Source organism: Geotrypetes seraphini, chromosome 8 (genome assembly GCF_902459505.1).
Source record: "Geotrypetes seraphini chromosome 8, aGeoSer1.1, whole genome shotgun sequence".
NCBI classification, from domain to species: domain Eukaryota; kingdom Metazoa; phylum Chordata; class Amphibia; order Gymnophiona; family Dermophiidae; genus Geotrypetes; species Geotrypetes seraphini.
The window spans coordinates 59970673-59995113 of NC_047091.1; the positions used below are offsets into that span (position 1 = coordinate 59970673).

General features: G+C 45.0%; 1 long non-coding RNA gene across 1 annotated transcript; it reads right to left on the reverse strand.

The window, feature by feature from the left end:
- On the reverse strand, nucleotides 1-24029 carry LOC117365926. Its single transcript, XR_004540472.1, has 3 exons — nucleotides 23546-24029; nucleotides 996-1188; nucleotides 1-188 (listed from the first exon to the last, which is right to left on the reverse strand). It is a non-coding gene; the product is annotated as an uncharacterized LOC117365926 (long non-coding RNA).
- Between the last annotated feature and the right edge of the window lie 412 nt (nucleotides 24030-24441).

Sequence of the window (24441 nt, forward strand, 5' to 3'; positions counted from 1 at the left end):
GATCTTCCATTTTGGCAGGGGATGCTGCATTGGTTTCTGTCTTTTGGGAGCCGGCTTCCACTTGCTTGCAAAATCTTCATAAAAGTTAGTAAACTGAAGGTTGCTTCAAAATTTATTGTAGAACAATTGCAGTTGCCAATATTTCTAGTAGGGTCTCCAGTGCCCCTTCTTTCTTTGTTGTTCTGATGCTAAAAGAAATCGAAATGTTATTTAGCCAGGAGATGGTATCCTTTGCTCCATATAATGACTATTGAAACAGTTTAATCCAGTCTTTAGAATGAATGGGAGCTGTGCGGCTAGGGCAGTGCAGAGACTCAAGTTGCTTCATGGAGTTATGCCTAGAGAATGACACAGAGACAAATTTGTCTGTGTCCCTGTGGAATTTAGCTCCATCCCAATCCCGTCTCCGCAAATTTTGTTCCTGTCCCATCCCTGCAAACTCTGTCCTCATCTGCACAAGCCTCAAACACTTTAAAATAATAAGGGTTCGAGGCTTTAGCAGATGAGGACAGAGTTTGCAGGGATGGGACAGGAACAGAACTTGAAGAGATGGGATGGGGATGGAACTAGATCTTGCAGGGACTGGGACAAATTTGTCCCTGTGTCATTCCCATCTATCCTCTCCCCACCTCCTCCATTCTCACCCATTCTATTTTCTCCCCTACCCCATCCATTGTGATCCTCTCCTCAGCTCCTCTATTCTCACGCCCTCTGTCTTTTCCACTCCGCACTCTCTATTTTGACTTTCACTGTTTTCTCCCTCCACCCTTTCATTCTGACCCCAATCCTTTTAATTCACCCTTCCCTATCCTCCTGCACCTCCCTCCCCCCCCACAAACACTAGATGATAGGAGGAGTACTCTACTCTTCCAAGCTTTTCATCTGCTGCTGATGCACATCCATTTCAGCAAGATTACACCCAAAGGTCATTGCACCCTAGGCCACCATCCCTATAACACAACCCTAAGAACAGTCCTACTCAGAAGGTGTCTTACCAAGATGATGACTCTAGGTGAGAAGGGCATGAAGTAGAGTTCTTAGTGTCCCAGGTCCGTTAGAATCTGTTCTTAGTGTCCCAAGTCCATTTAGTCTCTCTGTTGTAAATGAGGGCACCACCATGGAAGCACAGACTCACAGGTGGATGGTGGTTTTCTATCTCTTTTCAAGATATTTTCAGATCACATGGACCTGGGAAGAAAAATAACAGTGAGTATTATTTTCAGGTTTTATTTGAGGCCTGGCCTCCAACTGCATCCTATTGTACTTCCTCTTCAGAGGGTCCTAATACCCTTTCTTCTACAGATGAAGAAGAGTCTAGGATCATACTTAAGGTGACCATACGTCCCGTTTTGAACGGGACAGTCCCGTTCTCGGATCCCCTGTCCAATTGTCCCCACACAGCTTCGGGACGCCAAAATGTCCCGTTTTCAGGGACAGCGTCCTGAAGCTGTGCGCGGGGACAACGGGACAGGCAATCACTTCCTGTCCCTCCCCTGCCGCACCCAAAAAAAAAAGCCTCCCTCCAGGCCCGATTTAAACTTCCCCCGGTCCACCACCGCTGCTCCTCTGCTTACCTCCCTGCCCCTACTCGCACCCGGAAGCCTTCTTCCCGACGTCAATTCTGACGTCGGAGAGGACATTCCAGGCCAGCCAATCGCTGCCTGGCTGGCCCAGAACGTCCTCTCTGACGTCAGAATTGACGTCAGGAAGAAGACTTCTGGGCGCGATTAACATCAGGGAGATAAGCAGAGGAGCAGCAGCGGTGGACCGGGCCTGGAGAGGGCTTTTGTTTTCTGCGGTGGGGGGGGGAGGAGGTAGGCAGGCAGGCTGGCTGACTGGCTGGCTCTGGGGGAGGGAGGTAGGTAGGCAGGCTTTGGGGGAGGTAGGCAGGCAGGCTTGCTGACTTTGGTGGAGACAGGCAGGCTGGCTTTGGGAGAGGCAGGCAGGCAGGCTCTGGGGGAGGTAGGCAGGCAGGCTGGCTCTGGGGGAGGTAGGCAGGCAGACTGGCTTTGGGGGAGGTAGGCCGGCAGGCTTTTTGGGAGGGTGTGTGACAAAAGCTGGAAGGCAGTGAGGGGACATAGGAAGGAGGGATGAAGGAAGGAGAGAAAATGGCAGAGAAGGGGGGGGGGGGTTGTAAGTAGAAGAAAGACTAGAGAGATAAAGGCCTGGGCCAAAGGGGAAAGACAGGAGGCAGAAGCAAGACTTTGGGAGGTGCAGACAGAGGGGGAGAGCCCCTGAAGAAGAGCAGAGAGAGGCAAGATCATAACAGAGGAGGAAGACCTGGAATAAAGGTACAAAGGAGAACTGACACTGGATCTGGGGGCACTAAGGACATAGGAAGGAGGCACTGGGGACACTAAAGACATAGGAAGGAAGGAGGGAGGGAATAGAAAGGGACAATTGTTGGGCCTGAGTGCAGAAAGAAATGAAAGATAGGATGCACAGTCAGAAGGAAACGCAACCAGAGACTCCTGAAATCACCAGACAGCAAAGGTAGGAAAAATGAATTTATTTTCAATTTAGTGATAAAAATGTGTCAGTTTTGAGAATTTATATCTGCTGTCTATATTTTGCACTATATTTGTCTATTTTTCTGTAGTTACTGAGGTGACGTCATTGAAACCCCCCAATATAAATGATAATTAACATTTTCTCTGCGTATAGGGTGCTTTGTGTTTTTTTTAATTTTATGGTTACCATTATAAAATAATAAGATATTGTGTGTACATGAAAAATGAATGGAAGAAATTGGGGGCGGGGCTAGAGTGGGATTGAGGGTGGGGCTAGGGCAGGATTGGGGTGGGGTGGGGCTAGAGTGGGATTGGGAGCGGGACTGAATATTAATAGATGTCCCGTTTTGATGAAAAAAATAAATGGTCACGTTAGTCATACTTCTCCCTACCCAGAAACTCAGACATTTCTCAAGATACAATGATATACTACTGCCCCTTCCTGCTCAGAGTGGCTTTACACCTTGAAATTACACTTACCTCACAGTTCCATCTTTAGTCCTTTTACCTCTTCATTCTTGGAGTTGCTGCTTTGGGGAGATGCAGGAAGATGGGGCAGACAGGTGTTAATGCCCTCCTGCAATAGTATGGCTAGGAGGTGGGACAAGCAGCCAATTTATAGGAGGCCTCCAGAATTTGAAAAGAGGGAGATAGGGTAGGAGGCTTCAGGAGAGGATGGGGAAAGAAGGGGCAGGCAGATGGTATGGCCCGACAGCAAGATGGTATGGCTAGGAGATGGAACGAGGAGTCGATGGATAGTTGGGCTCAGGACTTGGCAGTTCCTAGGACATGTTAGAGGTGGAAAGGAGGAGAGGAGCCTAAGAGGAGATGAGGTGGCTGATATTATTTTCACCCCTAGTGATGACAGGGCTAGGGGGAGGCCAAGAATGAAGGACCCTAGATGGATTTAGGGCTCTCTTCATTCATCTCCCTCTCTCTCTTCCCCTTGCTCGTCCTTATCCTCTTCCATGTCCTCGAGGAACATGGGGGGCGTGATGCTCTGTTCCCCCCCAGATGGTATAGGGGGCGGGACAGCGTCTTCCAGATTCCAGGTTGACACTGTATAAAAGAGACGAGAGAGAAATAAAAAGGTTTTAGGACAGGCATATAGAAATTTTGTGAAGATCTCAGAAATCAAGCCAGATTCAGATATAGACACACTAATTCAATAATAATCCAAAATGTTACATTGCATCTCACCTGCCCAAAGCATCATGTCCCTTGCCAAGTCCGTGTTGGAAGATGCTTCGCTATCCATCGACCTGTCCAAATCTGAGCTACCTCGCTCCTCCAAGCTACCAACCTCATTGATGGTAGCTAAGGTTGGTGAGTAGGAACGAGGAAAGCCCAGTGGACTTCCAGCCTCATCTGCTGTCTCCCCTTCTTTTGCAGGATAAATCCTGCACCCTGAAGAAAAACAATTGAAACAGTTTCCCATATCAGAAAACACAAGTGCCACTTTCCTAAGATAGGTCAGTAACTAAGATAAACTGACTCAGTGTTTCCCAAAGCAGCTGACAACCTGATGATGTCACAATGCTAGTCCCCCCACCCACAAACCAGTGCTTTTGACAATAATACTGATATCAGCCCCTCCCCCTCAGTTAGTGATCCTGCCCTGCACTTGCCCCTCTCACTCAGCCAGGGATCCTGCCCACACCACAGATAATATCATGTGGCAGGACAATTCCAGACCTTAATCTTTTTATTAATCTATTCATTTGTTTGGGGTTTTTTTTAAATTCTTTATTCATTTTTACAACTTACAGCAAGTGTAATCAGAAATAACATTTAAACTTCAAACATCACTTGAATTTCTATTACAATCATCTTAAATTAATGAAATTTATCCCCCCTTCCCACCCTTACCATATCATATGTAATCATGTATATCATATAATATATTCTTTTCTACTAATCCAAGCAATTAATGTAAGATCAGAAACACCCCCACCCTCTCAGTTACAATTATGTAAATAAGGGAAAAGTGTTATTTACTCATTACAATAATCTGTTAATGGTCCCCAAACATCTTTGAATTTATTAAAATTTCCTTTCTGTATGGCTAATATTCTTTCCAACAACGAACAGATACCATCAGTCGACAGTCTTGCTGCCTACTTCAGAAAAAAAGTCTTGGACCTAAGAGCTACAATACCAAAACCCTCACACGATTTCGATCCCCAATTCAGACCACAGGAAAGGGAACCCAATATTGACATGACCTGGGATCAAAATGAACCCCCCAATTGGAACCAATTCCTCACCCTATTCAATAAATATGCCAAATCGAATTGCTTACTAGACGAATGCCCTTCCAAGATCATGCAAGCTGCAATACCCGAATTCAAAAGGGATCTATTTAACTCTTACAAGTGCATCCTATCAAGAAGATATGGGACGCATACTGATCACACCCATCCCCAAAGATCAGAAGAACTCAATCGCATTGACATCCAATTACAGACCCATAGCGAGTACCCCCTTATTCACCAAACTACTGGAAGGATTGGTCAACCTGGAACTAGTAAATCACTTAGATAAATTCAACCTCCTCAATGAACATCAATCTGGGTTTAGAAAAGGATTCAGCACAGAGACAGTCCTAGGATCTATCATCAACCACCTATATGATCTCTTCAGTAAAGGTACCAGTGCCCTGATCTTACAACTGGACTTCAGCAGCGCATTCGACTTAGTGGATCATGAAATAATGCTGAACTGCCTAGACGCAATGGGCCTCTCGGGAAGTGTTTGGACCTGGTTCCAGGGCTTCATAACGAAACGATCGTATCAAGTGGTCTACGACGGGAAATATTATAATTCTTGGAAAAGTCCATCGGGAGTTCCCCAGGGTTCCCCCCTATCTCCCACCTTATTTAACATCTATACTTTTTCCTTAGGCCATCTTCTACAAAAGTTAAACCTAATATACTATATATACGCCGATGACATCTCTATCCTAATCCCAGTGACCAATGACACCTCAAAACAAATCTCTCACATCATGACCGAAATAGAACAATGGTCTATTAATTTTAAACTGAAACTCAACTCAGAAAAGACAAAAATCTTCATGGCAAGCTCAAAAGACAAAATCAACACAACAACAATACACTTAAATGGTCATGATCATCCAATATCCAAAACTATAAAAATACTAGGAGTCACCCTAGACACCCACCTGACCTTGATCGAACACACAAACTCGGTGACCAAAAAATGCTTCCACACACTTTGGAAATTAAAAACCATCAAAAAATATTTTGACCCTCCATCTTTTAGACTACTGGTTCAGTCACTGATCCTATCCACCTTAGACTACTGCAATATCATCTATGTGGGTACACCCAAAAAAACTTTGAGAAAATTAAGGATAGTGTAAAACACGGCCATCTGACTAATATTCGGACTAAAGAAAAGTGACCACATTAGCCCCTACTATAAACTGCTGCACTGGTTGCCAATTGAAGCACGGACTTTATTCAAGTTTTCCTGCTTTTGCTATAAACTGGTGTGGGGAATGGCCCCAATTTACCTATTACCTCACTTCAAACTTTACACCCCCACAAGGATAACCAGAAATTGCAACCTGGTTGCCTACCCGAAGATCATAGGTTGCAACTACAGAACCTTTCTAGATAGAACTTTTAAGTTTCAAGCTGCCAGACAGCAAACCTAGTTAGGCAACTTCACTGACAAAGCCAGGCAGACCTATGGCGCCTTTCGGAAAGAAATCAAGTCCGCTCTATTCAATAGATTTATTTCCCAGCCAGACAACGCCCCCCCCCCCATCCTAAAACCTTTCTCTTTATGTGGATACTACACTTCTTCACAAATGTATTCTGTTCTCCTCTTGACTATTCAGTGTCTTCCTCACCACTTGTATTCTGTAATTCGCTGACCATCCAGCCCTTTGATGTAAAATGCTTAAGATTATACTGTAACCTATTTGTAACCTGTAAACACTGATTACTCAGTGACTTCCTACCTGTTCTCACCTTCTAATTCGCTGATTGTAGAGCTCTCTTTCACTGTAAACTGCCTAGAAGTCGCAAGATTATGGCGGTATAGAAAAAATAAAGTTATTATTATTATATATGGCATAAAGAATTCCACCAGAAATTAAAGTTTAATCTACTCCAATTCTTCCAATTAAAAGTAATTTGTTGAATGGCGACTCCAGCCATAATTAGCAAGAGCTTATTATTTTTTGAGGATATTTGACTCTTTGCCCTCATTGACTTGCCAAATAAAATAGTATCATATGACAGGGCCACCGGATTTTCCAATAAACTATTTATTTGGCCCCATATTGATTTCCAAAATTCCAAAATAAATGGACAATAGAATAATAGATGATCTAAAGTCCCAGCTTCGAGATTGCAGTGCCAACATCTATCAGACTTAGAGCTATCTAATTTATGTAAACGAACAGGGGTCCAAAATGCTCTATGTAACAGAAAAAACCAAGTTTGTCTCATAGATGCAGACATTGCACATCTCATCCTCCAAGACCAAATTCGTGGCCACTGAGACGCCGTAATTTGATGTTTGGTCTCAATGCTCCAAATGTCCCGAAGACCAGTTTTTGTTTTTTTATTTATAAATCCAGATATTAATTTGTACCACTGTGTGGCCTGGTGTCCCAGGAAGTCCATCTGAAAGCATAAGAACTCTAAACTATATTGATTAGTGAGATTTTTCCATTCAGGGAACCCCGCCTGAATAGCCTGCTTCAGTTGCAACCATCTTTGTGAATTATTAAGACCATATTTATGTTGCAACTGTGAAAACTCAAGCAGTTTACCATTAGAAATAACATCTTCTAATACACGTATTCCTGCAATCATCCAATCTATGGTATTCATTTGTATTATCACCTGAAGATTATCAAATCCAGTTACCATGACCGAGGTTAAACTTCAGGTGATCCTACCACAATGAATATCGGAGGAAGGCAAATTTTTCCAAGTGGATTAGTTTTGCACATAGAATGATACAGGGGCATGGCAGTGGAGCCGATATCTCTTTCCCTTCAGTCGCCTCCCCCTCCCCATGCAGCCCAATATACTATACTATACTATACTATACAGATCTTATAGCCCAGAATTTATCATCAAAGATTCAAAGTGGCTTTGTTTCCCTTTCCTTCACTGGCCAGTCTGGAGTCTTCCTCTTCTCCTCATGTATGTCGGGGTACTGCAGACTTCTAATATTTCAGCAGCATAGCAGATCAAATCAGTCGTATTGCCTGCTGGTGTTTGGATAAAGTAGATTAGCTCTAAAGGTCCTGACTGATTGTTCTAGACTATGTTTTACTGGTTCTTCACAATATGGTTGGGACTGGAGAGGGCCTATGTTTTAACAGAGATTACTCTAAAATCAATTTTTTCAGTATGGTGAGTTCTTGGGAGAATGCCCTTTTTCTGCTTTGTACCCATTCTAAGAGGAAGAACTAGGGGGGGGGGATTTCTGTGGATGCAAAAAAAATGTTCAGATTAACAGCTTCATAGTCCAGTGTGCAATGATAGGGGCTGGTATTTTTTATATTAGATTTCCTAGGCTATGGAGTTCATCTAAATCTCAAGGGGGCATGTCATAGGTGTGACTAGGGCAGGCTTATGATTTTGTACGTTTTTCTGCAATAATCAAAAATTTTATAAAACATCCAGGGCACAATTTGGATGTTTGGGGCTAGACCAGTGGTTCCCAAACCTGTCCTGAAGGACCCCCAGGCCAGTTGGGTTTTCAAGATAGCCCTAATGAATATGCATGGAGCAGATCTGCATTCCTGGCATCTCCATTATATGCAAATCTCTGTCATACATATTCATTAGGACTATCTTGAAAACCCGACTGGCCTGGGGGGTCCTCCAGGACAGGTTTGGAACCACTGGGCTAGACCTATTTTAACATTGCATAAGTATCAAAATTGCGCCCAAACAGACCAGATGGTCATTGTATGGATGAAGGCATGATTCCTCCACACTCTCCCAGTTGTCTCTGATCCCCCTCCTACACCCCCAAAGGTATGAATGAAACAGTATGATAGCTTCAGATATTATGGTCAGTCTTAGTAGAGCAGCAAGCAGGTTTCTGGAGTAGCCTAGAGAGTGGTGCACTGGACTGTAGATTTGGTGTTTCTGGCCCCTATCCCATTCTAACTAGTATACAGTGTTCCCCTGCAAATTCGCAGTTCGCGAATTACGGACTCACTAATTTGCAGTATTCTCCGACCGCACACCAATCAGGAGCTGCATATCAAATCAGCTTCTGATTGGTGTAGCCTTTTAGTAACAGGAAGAGGCGGTCGGAGCATACCACGAGTGATTTTCCCCCCGCTGGCACTCCAGCTGCCCTCTCCTGCCTCGAGCGATTTTGTACCCACCAGCGCCCCAGCTGCCCTCTCCTGCCTTGAGCAATTTTGCACCCGCTGGCCCCCAGCTTCCTGCCTGCCTTTTAACCGTATTTGTGGTTTTTCAAAATTTGCAGGGGTTTCTGGAACGGAACCCCCACAAATTTTGGGAACATGTGAGCCCTCCAAACCCCACCCAAATCCCACTGTACCGAGCTAGAGGTGACACCTGTAGACATAAGGGCTATTGGTGTGGTGTATGGTTGGGTCCAGGAGGTTTTGGGTGGATTTTGGAAGGCTCACCATACAGTATAAGGGGATTATGGTGAGGTGTGCCCCTGGGCCTTTTTACATGAAGTTCACTGCAGTGCCCCTAAAGTGCCCCACTGCTCTGCTAGGATGTTTGTGTAGCCAATCTACTAAAAATGCTGGCCCCTCCTATATCCCAATAGCTTTTTTGAGCATTTTTCTTTTGGATGTGTTTTCTTTTTTAAAAAATGGTTCAAAAACATATGAAGCAATAATTTGTGGTACTATTTTACATATTAAACCTACCTTTGACAAATTTAAAAGCCGTCTTTTCTTGATTTTAACTGGAATTGCGGTTCAAATGATCACAAAAAATTGGAAAAATCATGACAGGTTAAATTGTACATTTTAGATATGAGAGAGTGAATGCAGAATGCTTAGGGTTTAGTGTTTTATTTAACAAAATATGGAGTCCATTGGCTTTATTTGCTGTTTCGCATTAAAAAATAATATGTTGCCTTCTGAGTTTTTTCATTACACATCTGGGTTGGGATAGGGGGGTAGGGTAGGGAAAGGTACTGAAAAATGGATATTAAATCTTCATATTACATAAGAACATAAGAAGTTGCCTCCACCGGGTCAGACCAGAGGTCCATCGCACCCAGCGGTCCGCACCCGCGGCGGCCCATCAGGTCCATGACCTGTCAAGTGGTTCCTGCCTCATCCTAAAAAACCTATCACTACTTCTATCTATATCCCTCAATCCTTCAGGAATTTATCCAAACCTTCTTTGAATCCCTGTAGTGTCTTCTGCCCTATCACAACCTCCGGTAGTGCGTTCCATGTGTCCACTACTCTCTGGGTGAAGAAGAACTTCCTGGCATTGGTTCTAAACCTGTCCCCTTTCAGTTTCTCCGAGTGCCCCCTTGTACTTGTTGTTCCCCACAGTCTGAAGAATCTGTCTCTGTCTACCTTATCTATGCCTTTCAGGATCTTGAAAGTTTGTATCATGTCTCCTCTAAGTCTCCTCTTTTCCAGGGAGAACAGCCCCAGCTGTTCTAGCCTGTCGGCATACGAAAGGTTTTCCATACCTCTTATCATTTTCGTCGCTCTTCTCTGGACCCCCTCAAGCATTGCCATGTCCTTCTTGAGGTACGGCGATCAATACTGGACACAGTACTCCAGATGCGGGTGCACCATTGCACAATACAATGGCATGATGACTTCCTTTGTCCTGGTCGTGATACCCTTCTTGATGATACCCAGCATTCTGTTTGCTTTCTTTGAGGCTGTCGCGCATTGTGCCGATGCTTTCATTGTTGTATCCACCAGCACACCCAGGTCTCTTTCAAGGGTACATACCCCTAGCAATGTTCCCCCCATTGTATAGCTGAACATCGGGTTCTTTTTCCCAACATGCATGACCTTGCATTTCTCTATATTAAAATGCATCTGCCACTTTTTGGCCCACTCTTCCAGTTTCGTTAGGTCCCTTTGCAGGTCTTCACAGTCTTCTGTGGTTCTAACCCTGCTGCAAAGTTTGGTGTCATCTGAAAATTTGATAACCTCACATTTCGTCCCCGTCTCCAGATCGTTTATAAATATATTGAACAGGAGCAGTCCTAACACCGACCCCTGCGGAACTCCGCTCATGACCCGTTGCCAGTCTGAGTATTTGCCCTTCACTCCAACCCTCTGTTTTCTGCCCGCCAACCAGTGTTTAATCCATCGGTATACATCCCCCTCCACCCCGTGGTTCCACAGCTTCTTAAGCAGCCGTTCGTGGGGTACCTTGTCAAAGGCTTTTTGGAAGTCGAGGTAAATGATGTCTATGGGTTCCCCTTTGTCTATCTGGCTGTTTATTCCCTCAAAGAAGTGTAGTAAGTTTGTGAGGCAAGACCTTCCTTTGCAGAAGCCATGTTGGCTCGCCTTCAGCTGCCCATTTTTTTCTATGTGCTCGCAGATGCTGTCCTTAATCAGTGCTTCCATCATCTTACCCGGAACCGAAGTCAAGCTCACCGGCCTGTAGTTTCCCGGGTCACCTCTCGATCCCTTCTTAAAGATAGGCATGACATTTGCTATTTTCCAGTCCAGATGTTTAGTATTATTAATATTAATAATTGTTGGAAGGGGGTTGGGTATAGTTATGATAACATTTGTTTGAAATAGTGTATTATTTGTAAGATTTTACTATTTTCAATTAAATGTATTACACTATTGTAATTTAATAAAATAATAAAATGTTAAAAAAAAAAATGGATCAAAAAAAGAGATGGGAGAGAGAATGCTGGAACCGTAAGGGGGGAGGGCACTTTGTCTGAAGCTGGAGCTGATAGGAAGGGAATAGAGAGAGAGGAGGCTGGCTCTTGTGGTGGGGGGGCTAGAAGGAAAGAAAGAGAGAGGATGCTGGCCACATGGAGTGGGGCGGTGGTGGTGGTGGCTGGAGAGGGTTCTGGCCACATGAGGTGGGGGTGGGGCTGGAGGGAAGGGTGCTAGCCCCTCACTGCCAGGGGTTGCTGGGGGCAAAGGAGGACATGAGAAGAGGGGACAGGCAGTAATTTTTCCATAAGACTGGATCCTTGGGGAGTGCTAGACCTGCAGAGAGGAGGAGAGAGAAGACAAGGGAAGGGAAGGTTCAGAAATAGAAGATGGATGGTGAGCATGGAGAAAGAAGAAAATGTCAAATGGGTAGGAGATTCTGAAAACCAGATTCTCCGACCAACATGATTTGAGTAATAAAATGACCAGACAACAAAAGGTAGAAAAAATAATATTCTTTTCTATTTTCTGATTACATCAGCTTTGAAATATGTATGCTGTTAGAGCTGATGTTAGACAGTGAGTGCGAGCTAAGACCTAAGTGTGTTTGTTTTGTATATTCTTGACAGCGCTGGCATGGGGTTGAAGAAGGCAGTGGCATAGCGAGGGTAGGAAGCGCCGAGGATGGTGGCGTACTCCGTGCCATCCTCTCCACCCCCTCACTCTTTCTGCACCCACCTGCTCCTTCCCCTCCCTGCCTATCCATCCATCTGTCACCCGCTACATTTACTTACTGCCCAGCTGGTGCTGCAGGGAAGGGAAGAGCCAGGCATATGCCCTCAAGCCTTCCCCCCAACATCAATTCTGACGTCGGACAGAATATCTGGGCCAGCCAATCCTGGACCTTCTCTCTGACATCAGAATTGATGTTGGGGGAAGGCTTGTGGGCATGCACCTGACCCATCCCTTCATTGTGGCACCAGCGGGGCTGTAAGTAAATGTAGCGGGTGAGCGGCAGCAAGCAGACGAGGGATGGATGGACAGGTAGGGAGGGGATGGGTGGACCGAGAGGGGGGAGGAGGAATCGGCGGTGGGTCGGCTTGGGGGCAGGCAGGCTTCGGCGCGGAGTCTTTATTTCTCCTGTGTGGATTCTGCCCATATTGGTCCCTTAGAAATAACGGATGACTGCTTGATTTGTCGTTTGGAGGTGTTTCTGGAGCTGGTATAAGGTGCCGTTTTTCTTCCTATCTACAAAGTGATTCTGATTTCCAGACTTACCTGCAGGATAAGTGGGATAACTTTTTGCAGTTTAATGGTCAACATGTGGATGATCCCAGGCTCTTTTGGGACACTGCAAAGGTGGTCCTCAGGGGGGACATTATAGCCTATGTCATGGCCTGCAGGAAATGAATCTCGAGGGGTGTCATACATTTGGAGAAACAGCACCCATCTCCTCCTTTGCAGAAGGAGCTTCGGGCTGCTCAGGTGGCCCTTAATTCTTTACTGCATGAACGCACGAAAAAAATCTCTGTTTTATCGCAAATTTCAGCTTTATAAGTATGGCAACAAAGCGGGCAAATGTTAGCAACCATAACTAAGAATTGGCAAGGTAATAGATATATTTTGAATCTGCAAGATGCCACTGGCACTCAACATACATGGCAGGCGGAAATTGCTTTTATCGTCATTTTTCTGATTGGTATTCTGGTCCGGCGCCTTATGGGGGTCCTGATGTTTTTGATTATTTAGATGACACGGCCTTGCCAAAGCTTACGTATTGCTTTGAATGGGCTGGTTCAGGGTCAGGAAGTTCAGAGGGCAATTAAGCATTTAGAATCTCAGGTAGAATACTCTTGACACTGAAGTTCAGGATGAAAATATGTCTCTATGCCGTGAGATTTATGAAGCTATGGAGAGAGAGGAAGGCTTGGGCTTTTATAATAGCAATGGTGATTATTTACCTTCAGAAAGCACTATGGAAATGGACATTGCTTAAATGAACTAAATGTTTACTGATGAAAAGAGAAATAACTTTAAATGCTTTGTGGTTTTTTTCCTTGGCCCATTGAAGGTAATGCTTGAGTGGGAGAAGTTTCAAAAGAAAACTGTTTTTGTTAGTAAACTAATCATGTGAAGACTGCGTTTTTCAAGGCTCAAGTATAAAAGCACCAGATGGATTTTCCACAGAATTTTACAAAATGATGTCTCTCCAGGTGTGTGGTCCGTTGGCCAAGTACAATGCTGCGGCTTTGGATGGGGGGAAATTTCCTGCCTAAGCTAACGATGCTGTGATTACTCTGATCCCGAAACCCAAGAAGCCACTGGATGTGGTGGACTCCTTTCGCCCGATCTCACTTACTAATGTAGATTTGAAGATACTAGCGCGCTTGCTGGCGGATCGTATGGCTCCATTGTTGCCGATTATTATCTCTTCGGAGCAGGTGGGATTTGTTGGCTAGTTGAGGTGAGAATGCTAGAAGAGCACAATATGCCGCTCGTAGTTCCAAACGATTGATGTAAAAATGGCTCTCTTTGAATGGCCAGAGGCCTTGAGTGCTGAATCGGGAGGTGTGTGCTCCCCATCCTTTGTGAGAGGTGCCCGTGATGATTGTGATTTGGGGCTTGGGAGCATGGAACAATTTTCCTCTTATCAGGTTGCTGGCCTGATGCCACCATTGAAGGGCATTTCTGGTCTTGTCTGTCACAGATACAGTATCTGAGAGATGATGAAGATACTTGGATCTTAGGTCCCATTGAAGAGGGTGCATGTGAAGGCGAGCAAAAGGAACTATATGAATGGATGCCGCCATGTTTCCCAAAAGGTGTAAGAAACATTTTGCTGTTGCAGACTGTCTGGAACACAAATCCGTAACTAGTTGAAGAAGTGTGATTTGACGAGGCATTGGAAGATAGGCTGCTTCTAGAGTGGTGTAAAGTAATGTCCCTATATATTCTAGTGATTGCATCGGTTCTAGAATTGATTTTTCAAAATTGATCAGAAGGCCCAAGGAATTCATCAATTGAACGGCCTTCGAGAGTGATAGTTTTACTGCTTGAGGGGACTGAGCCACTATAAGCCAATCATCCAGGTATGGAAATGTGTTGACATTTTGCTATCTTAGGTGTGCTGCAACTAGTGCTATGCACTTCGTGAATACCCGTGGTGCTGATGAAAGACCAAAGGGTAGTACCTTGTATTGGAAGTGCTGATTGTCACATATGAATCAAAGAAACTGGTGAAAAGATGGATAAATTAGAATATGGGCATAAGCATCCTTGAGGTCTAGAGAGACCATCCAATCATTCTGGCGTAGCTGAGGAAGAATGGTGGAAAGCATATGCATCCTGAACTTCTCCTTGCAACTCAGGTCGTAATCGCAACATGGATTAAATAAAACTGAGTGGGGGTGTGGCGAGGGTATGCATATACTGTATTACAGTGGCAGGAAAGGGCTATACAAGCACAGAAAGCTTTCTGCAGCTTTCTAAGCTGGCCAGTCACTCCGGGTCAGTGCCGTCAGCCATGATGTCATCAGAGATGTGGCCAGAAGGATCTCTGTCCATGGAGAACCAAAGTTGCAGAGCTACAAGAAAACTCAGGAAGGAAGTACTTATCCTAGCTACTGCGCCCGCCTCCCCCTGCAGCCTGTCCAATCAAATACAGGGGAAGAAGGAGTTGCTGTAGCCTAGTAGCTGCCAATGGGGAAGGCAAGTGCAACAGATTGACACAAAAGGAAAAGATAGATGCAGATAACTTTATTGGCATAACAAGGAAGGAATAAAGGTACAAAGAGAGGAAGTGGGAGAGGAATAAAGGGGGCCTCAAGAAAGGGGTGAAGGGGATGGAAAGTTGTCACTGGTTAGGAGAGACAATTCTGCTCTGAAATACTGTTAGAGGCAGAAAGGAGCTGTAAAGGGAAGAGGCTGGGGTGATGGGTACAGTGGCTGTCTCCTCCTGCTTGTCCATGGAGAAAGCGAAGTTACTTACCTGTAACAGAGATTCTCCTTGGACAGCAGGATCAGTCAGCCACACCTCCCCTGCGAATGAGGCTGCAACACCTAGATGGGGAAGCCTCTGAGGCAGGAAGGCTCCTGCAATGGGATATATAGGGGGGCTAACACACACCCAGGGGGAGGTCCCAAAGGCTTCCCTCTGAGCTCTAGGAGAGCAAATCCACATTTTGGGCATGTCGGATGATGTCACCAATGTCTGGCTGACTCATCCTGCTTGTCCATGGAGAATGGTTTTAATCTTGGCTCAGCTTCTACTAAGCGCTGACCTTTCCATTCTCATTCTCATTCCCAGCACAGCTCTGCTACAGGCTAGCCTTTGGGGTATGTAATTTGTGTGGCTGTGCAGATCACCATGAATGGGGGGGTACTGCTATAATGGTGTTCCACCCCCCCCCCCCCCCCCATCTTTCTACATCATATGAGCCAGGGAAAGAGGGGAGTGGGGGGAGGGGGACAATGGTGCTGGGTAGAGAATTGAAAAGAAAGAGAGCATGTTTAGTAAAAGGAGAGAGTAAGAGGGATGTTACGCTGGAGTCACCCCTAATAAAGGAGGGGGCATTGTGCTAAAGCTGTTATCACCAAATAAGATGCCAGTTTTCATTTTTGCAGACAGCAGTCAGTGCTAGCTCAGCTCTGTGACTGCTAGAGCCTTAGCAGGTGAGCTGGAACACAGTGGACTGATATGAATGCATACCTTTGGGTTCACTGATTTCCTGCTCAGCATGTAATATTTGGGATTTTCAGTCTAAGGCAGTGGTCTTAAACTCAAACCCTTTTGCAAGGCCACATTTTGGATTTGTAGGTACTTGGAGGGCCTCAGAAAAAAAATTGTTAATGTCTTATTAAAGAGATGCCAATTTTGCATGAAGTAAAACTTTTTATAGTTTATAAATCTTTCCTTTTGGCTAAGCCTTACTAGTAATATTGTAATTTATAGCTAAAGAGACATATGATCAAGAAACTGTTTTATTTTACTTTTGTGATTTGATAAACATACCGATGGCCTCAAAATAGTGCCTGGCCTGCTGCATATGACCCCCGGGCCGTGAGTTTGGTCAATCTAGCTGAAGATTAGAGCTCAGAACAGATTACAGTTTAACATTATATAGGGTTACAACCTCTCCAACCCCACCCAGGCACTGAGGTATAAACAAACTAAACAAAAAAGACTTTTCCTCTCTCTTTTAGATCCTAGCTCACGCTCAGCTCTGGCAGGATACACATTTCAAATCTGACATATTGTAATCACAAAATAAAAAATTAATTTTTTTTTCTACCTTTTGTTGTCTGGTCATTTTATTATTCAAATCATGTTGGTCTCAGGCTCTGGTTTCTGTTTGTCTTCTGTTAACTCGCTCGCCAGGGTCTCCTACCCATTTGATGTTTTCTTCTTTCTCCTTGCTCATCATACATCTTCCATTTCTGAACCTTCCCTTCCACTGCCATAGCCAACATTTCTTTCCCAGTCTACCATGTCTCATCTCTCTCTCTCCCTGCATTGTGCCCTGGGTCAAACCTCTCTATTACCCTCCATGCAGCATCTCTCCCTCCCTTCCTTCCCTCCATTATCATGTGCAACAGTTCTTTATCTATCCCCCATGCACCATCTCTCCCTGCCCTTCACCTGATGTCCAACATTTCTCCCTCTCTCTTTTCCATTAAGGTTGCCCTCCTCTCCACCATATGCAGGATTTCTCCCTCTCTACCTCTTTGTTGCATCTATCCCTTCCTCTCCTCCACCCCATGTCCAACAACTCTTCCTCTCTCCTTTCTCCCCCCCCTGTGCAGCAGCTTTCTATCTCTCCCTCCTATCCCCCCGTGTAGCAGTTTCCAAAACTTCCTTCAGATCCCCTTGAGCAGCACCTCCGGACCTGACCGACCCCCACCGTGAGATTTTTTTATTTTTTTTTGCAGTCTGCTCTGCTAGGGCTTTTCTTTGCTGCTTCATCCATGATGTTAGTGATGCAGTAGAGGGAAGGCCCCTGTGGGCCACAAGAAGCCTGTTCAGAGCGTTCTCATTGTCAGCAGCCTTAACTCGCTGCTCTGCTGGCATCAGGCCTGCCTCCTGCTTCCATGAAGGCAGGACCCGGCAGTGAGGAAGGCCCGACACCGGCAGAGTAGTAAAGTTCCTGGCCTATGATGCCACTGCCGACCCCAGGAGCACCCCTTATGGTCTGCACCCATGGTGGACCGGCACCCCCCCCCTCTTTGGAATGCTTAGAATACTGCTCAGTGGGGGGAGGGGGGTTGGCACCAATTTCTTTAGGTGCTATATGTAGAATTCAGTCTTCATTGCATCAGGAGCCCTTCTACTAAGCTGTATTAAAAAGTGTTCAGTGCTGTCCCCAGTGCGGATGTTTCCCAAGTGCTGAAGGTCACTTATAGCGCAGCAGTAAAACAGCTGATTTTCCATAAGTCCCATTAATGGACACATACTAATTTTCCCATTACCGACAGCTATTTTCTAGGCAGTAAGGCCCGAATTCTATAAGTGGTGCCGTCGGCATCAGTCACCTAAAAAAAAACAACAAAACAGCTGTTGATCACACAATGGCACCGTTTATAGAATCGTGGGTTCATGATAGGTAAGTGCTAGAAATGTAGGCTACGCCCAAGCAGCCATTCTCCCTTCATTCCCCCCCCCCCCAAGATAGCCCTCAGAGCTATTGATTAGAGAATGACATGGGAATGGGTACCCAAGGGGGCGGGTCGTGGGACAGGACGGGGACAGAGTCTGCGAGAACAGTGACAATCTTTGTCCCCATGTTATTCTCTAAAAACCTGAGACTAGTATCAATATGTAAAAACTTAACACATCTTAGACAACTGGCAACTGAATTCAATGATTTAAAAAAAAAGATAAAACTGCCGAAACTGCTTTGGGATTTCAGTGAACTACTGTTAAAAGATATCATTTGTATCTTGTCTGCCATCTGCAATGTCCTTCCGTCATGTGCCCAGCTGCTCAAGCATCTTACTGTTATTGCAACAGATTCATTCACCGTTGCTGGCATCAAGGAACATTTCTAATATTTAATAGACACTTATTTTCCTGTTCATCCACCACACAGTTTAGGTTCTCTTCTACACCCATGTCTGAAAGACAATCCAATTACCTTCCCAGATGATGTAAAAAACATAGGCAACTGAATCTTTGGGAAGGTTGTACCAAAACCAGATAGAACTGGAAGGCTCTATGTGTAATTTATAAACAGTTGTACAGAATACAGTACTTCCCTGAAATGCGCAGGGGTTCCATTGCAGGAACCCCCGTGAATTTTGAAAAACTGCAAATGCTGTTTTTCACCTGTCAAAAGGCAGGGGAGGGTAGCTGGAGAGGCAGGAGCGCCGGCAGGTGAAGAAAATAAGAACATAAGCATTGCCTCTGCTGGGTCAGACCAGAGGTCCATCAAGCCCAGCAGTCCACTCACGCGGCAGCCCATCAGGTCCAGGACCTGTATAGTATTCTTCTATCTATACTCTTCTATCCCTTTTTCCTTCTCGGAAATTATCTAATTCCTTCTTGAACCCCGATATTGTGCTCTGTTGTATCACACCCTCTGGAAGCTCATTCCAGGTGTCCACCACCCTTTGGATGAAGAAGAACTTCCTAGCATTGGTTCTGAATCTGTCCCCTTTTAATTTTTCCGAGTGCCCTCTCGTTCTTGTAGTTTTCGAAAGTTTGAAGAATCTGTCCCTCTCCACTTTCTCTGTGCCCTTAATGATCTTGTACGTCTCAATCATGTCCCCTCTAAGCCTCCGCTTTTCCACACAGCTCCTGATTGGTGTAGCCCAACTTTACTACAGGAAGAGGCAGTCAGAGCAGACCGTGAATGAGCAAGTCCGCAAAAGATTTAAATTTAAAATCATGTGTTCTAGGCATGTTCAAATGAGGACAGAGTCCAAGGGGATGGGGCGGGGATGTAGATGGAGCTTGCGGGGATGGGACAGTGCCTGTGAGGATGTGGCAGGGACAGGATGGGGTGGGGACAAACTTTGTCCCGGTGTCATTCTCTACCACTGATCTTTACCCTCATGTCATGGTATCTGCCAGAGAAGGAACCTCCTCCCTGCATCACTTTGAGTCTGAACCACATAGGGCAGAAACTCTTCTGGTCTTGCAAGACTTGAGATCGACACCAGAATTCCTGCGCCGTGCCGCTCAAACTTACAAAGAGCCACATGCTGCAGAGAGGAAGAAATTCCTGCTTTGGCAACAGAGGAAAAAGAGAAGAAATGAAGAAATAGAGCATAAAAATCCCAGGCTCCAGAAAGAAATTTCTTGTCACCATGGTGACCTAGTATCTGGATTTAAGTGCTTTTCTGGGTGCTGAGCGAGAATAAGGTGTTTGATTGAAGAAGGATGTAGGGAAGAGGCCTGGAAAATCTGTTGAAAGCTCTTCCTCCATCCTCAAAGTAGGGGGGCTGCTTGAGTGCAATTTATACCACTCAAGATGACCTTAAGGAACCAGTCAAATGTTTATGTTTATTAAAATCTGTATATACCGCATGTACAGCCAATAAAGGATCAAAGCGGTTTATAATATACTAGCTGATGCCCCGGCGTTGCACGGGTATTTAATTATAGCAATAACACTGTAAATGGATTCAAATAAAGATACTTTATAGTGGTGAAAGAAATTATTTTTTTACAGCTTTATAAAAAGTACAATATTCAAATAATAATGTGAAATATTTGACAAAATGAATACAATACAACTAACACAAAACTTGATTATAAACAACATTTTTAGTTTCACCTCCAGGAGCAAGAACATATACATTCTTGGGTGAACCCACCCTTGAGCAAGCAACATAGAGTTGTCCATGGGAAAAACAGGGGGATCTTAAATCCACTCCACAGTATGTAATAGTCTGTCCTTGTGATTTGTTGATTGTGATAGAGAATGCAAGTCTCACTGGAATTTGCAATCTCTTAAACTGAAAAGGAAGATCTGTTGGAATAAATGGTATCCGCGGGATAAATACGATTTCACCTTGTCCCTTTCCGGTTAAGATAGTCGCTTCAATTACATTGGACAGTAACCTCTTTACACAAAGCCTTGTGCCATTGCAAAGTTTTGGTGGGTCAAGGTTGCTAAGTAAAATAACTGGAGATCCCACAGCTTTTTACATTTTTTCCATTGACATGAATGAGTGAAATATGAATTTATGTTTGTAGCTCCGCCCACGTATGCAGGTGGGCCGCGAGACCCCCAGAACATATCACCCCAGGTAGTGAGGGATCTGCATATCAAGTTTCGTTCAAATCGGTCCCACAGCTTTTTACATTTTTTCCATTGACTTGAATGGGTGAAATCAGATTTTCTGTTTGTAGCTCCGCCCACGTGTGCAGGTGGGCCGCGAGAACCCCAGAACATATCACCCCAGGTAGTGAGGGATCTGCATACCAAGTTTCGTTCAAATCGGTCCCACAGCTTTTTACATTTTTTCCATTGACTTGAATGGGTGAAATCTGATTTTCTGTTTGTAGCTCCGCCCACGTGTGCAGGTGGGCAGCGAGACCCCCAGAACATATCACCCCAGGTAGTGAGGGATCTGCATACCAAGTTTCGTTCAAATCGGTCCCACAGCTTTTTACATTTTTTCCATTGACGTGAATGGGTGAAATCTGATTTTCTGTTTGTAGCTCCGCCCACGTGTGCAGGTGGGCCGCGAGACCCCCAGAACATATCACCCCAGGTAGTGAGGGATCTGCATACCAATTTGCGTTCAAATCGGTCCCACAGCTTTTTACATTTTTTCCATTGACTTGAATGGGTGAAATATGATTTTCTGTTTGTAGCTCCGCCCACGTGTGCAGGTGGGCTGCGAGACCCCCAGAACATATCACCCCAGGTAGTGAGGGATTTGCATACCAAGTTTCGTTCAAATCGGTCCCACAGCTTTTTACATTTTTTCCATTGACTTGAATGGGTGAAATCAGATTTTCTGTTTGTAGCTCCGCCCACGTGTGCAGGTGGGCCGCGAGACCCACAGAACATATCACCCCAGGTAGTGAGGGATCAGCATACCAAGTTTCGTTCAAATCGGGCAAGCCGTTTTTGCGTTGGCAGCTTTTTACATTTTTTCCATTGACATGAATGGGTGAAATCTGATTTTCTGTTTGTAGCTCCGCCCACATGTGCAGGTGGGCCGCGAGACCCCCAGAACATATCACCCCAGGTAGTGAGGGATCTGCATACCAAGTTTCGTTCAAATCGGGCAAGCCGTTTTTGCGTGATCGCGGCACATACACACATACACACACACATACATACCTCCGATTTTATATATATAGATTTAAATCAAAACTTTGAAAAGAACTCCATTTAAACAAAAAAGAAAAGGAAAAGAGAAGAGAAGAGAAAAGTAGCATTCCTAATACATAATCCTTTAATAAAACCCTAAGCACATGCGCACTTAGGACGGCATGTTCCCTGACAGCATGATGTGTCCCTCCGTGCCAAATTCCATTTTCAAACACGGAGGCAGGGAACACGCCAGCGACTCCCCCTCCCGCCCTCACTCACCAACCACTACCGCCGCTGCTGTTCGTGCCGATGGGCCAGAAGACACCAGGAAGCCGGGATGGAGGGAGGGTAAGAACAGCAATGCATGCCAGGGGGAGAGGGAAAGGGGGCTGCTTTGGGGGAAGGGGTATGCTGGGGGCAGACAGCAATCATGCTTTGCTCTGGGAGGGGGGGGAAACAGAAGGGGGCCACGGAGAGACAGGCAGGCATGGCGCAACAGAGATATACAGGCAGGCATGGGGCTAGGGAGACAGAAAGAAAGACAGACAGACAGCATCCAAGGAGAGAGAGACAAAGAAAAAAAAAACACCAGACAGACAGACATCTACTCTAGCACCCGTTAATGTAACGGACTTAAACACTAGTATTATATAACAATCTAAATTAATTAATAACATGAAAAATATAAGAATATATAAATGCAGATTGAAGTCCCGAATTCGCAACCCTTCAGTTCAAAAAGGCCTGTTGAAAAAAAAATGTCTTTTTAAATTTTGGAAAAATTCTTCCTTTCTCAATTCTACAGGCAAAACTATTCCATAAAATGTAAAAATGTTAGCAGGATGCTTGATGGTTTAATGGCATTTCCTCCATAGATCACCTGTTCACAGTGGCGTAGTAAGGGGGGGGAGGGGGTCTCTTAAATGCACTCCCCTTACCTCTTCAAGTCTTCACTGGCAGTAAGCAAGGACTCCTCCCTACTGCTCAAGTCGGCCTCAGCCCTCCCTCTGACATCACTTCCTGATCATGGGACCAGGAAGTAACATCAGAGGGAAGGCTCAGCTGGCATGAGCATCAGGTAGGAGACCTTGCTTGCTGCCGGTGAAGACTAGAAGAGGTACCAATGGAGGAGGTAAGAGTGTATCTAAGAGACCCTCCCACTGCTGGGGGGGGGAGCACATGGTGTGGCAATCTAAGGTGGAGGGTGCAAACTTCCGTCACTATGCTACTGCTTGTGTGACCCCAACCATTTTCAATAGGGGCCATGTTTTGTATTTTGTAATATTCAGAAGGCCACAACATGAACGGTTACATTTTGATGCACATTTCATCAAATAGTGATAAAATATGATAGTGCATTGTCTCTTCCCCAGCTTTCACCCAGTCTCAGTCTCACTCATGTACCACAACCAGCCTATAGGATGACCAAAATTGGTGGGTTTGTTTTCAACGGAAACTGAATTCACATCCAGAATCCATGGCTCGATTTTGGCCAGAAACAAAAATGTGATCCCAGCCTTGGTGTGGTTGCCACAATTACCATGCAAGGCTGTCCTCCCAGAAAATAACCACACCCATGCCCTCCCCACCCCTTTTCAGGCATACCTTTTAAAGGCCCTGGTGGTCTAGTGGCTTGGGGCAGGAGCATCCCATGTTGCTTCTGCCCCTGGTGGTTCCGCATTCAAAATGGTGGCCACAACTTCCAACGGAAGCTTCGTGAGACTGCTGCGAGAGGTCAACGATACCATTTTGGAATTGGGAATGGCATGAGCAGGCATTTTTGGATGGAACCCAAACCCAAATTTCAGGTCAATTATGGTGCCATATCCAAGATGGAAACAAAATTTGGTTGGCCTCTAAACCAGCCTTCACCCAGTTTCTGTCAATCATGTGACCCTTACCTCCAGCCTTCACCTAGTCTCTCTCGTTCATTTAATCCCTCCAGCATTCACTCATTTTCTCATCTGGCTTCAGCTGCAGAGGAAACAGTGGGATTCCTGCTTCCCTCTCATGACTTGGCTCTCTGCAAGGCTGAGCCACACAGCGTCGGAGGTTCGGGCTGGTCTCGTAGTTTCAAGTCTCGTGAGATACAGTGGGAAAGCAGGAATCCCACTATAAGCAGCTCAGGAACTGCCAAACTTCAAGGGCCAGATAAAAGCACTTGGTGAGCCAGGTTCTGGCTCATGAGCTGTAGGTTGGACAAGCTTGGTCTATACCAAGTTCAGCTCTGGAAGTTGTGCATTCTTAAGGACATTGAGACGGATGGAGATGATGCAGAGAATTTGCTATTAAAATGATCCAGGGCCTGCGACGTTGGCTTCTCCATTCTTTCTTTGTGGGATTAAACGCACTCAGAAGAAAGAAAAAATGGGAGGGAGACATGATAAAAAAAAAAAAAATTGGAGGTAGGAGAAGTGATAGCTATTGCCAACGGGCCTTTATTAATAAAACATGTCTGAAACTTGGCCATGTTTCAGGAAAGCCTGCCTCAGGGAAAGCTTATGCTCTCTCCTGTCTCGTGAAGCTCAATTTTAGCAAAATCAGTAGTAGATAAAACAATATGTACTAAATTCTGTAAATAGCGCTCACAGTTGAGTGCTGTTTATAGAATAGTGTTTGGCACTGGGATCTGTGTGCCCAATTTTGAGTGCAAGGATTTACACCAGTGGTCTCAAACACACGGCCCGGGGGCCACATGCGGCTCACCAGGAACTATTTTGAGGCCCTCAATATGTTTATTATCACAAAAGTAAAATAAAACAGTTTCTTGATCATATGTCTCTTGAGTTGTAAATTA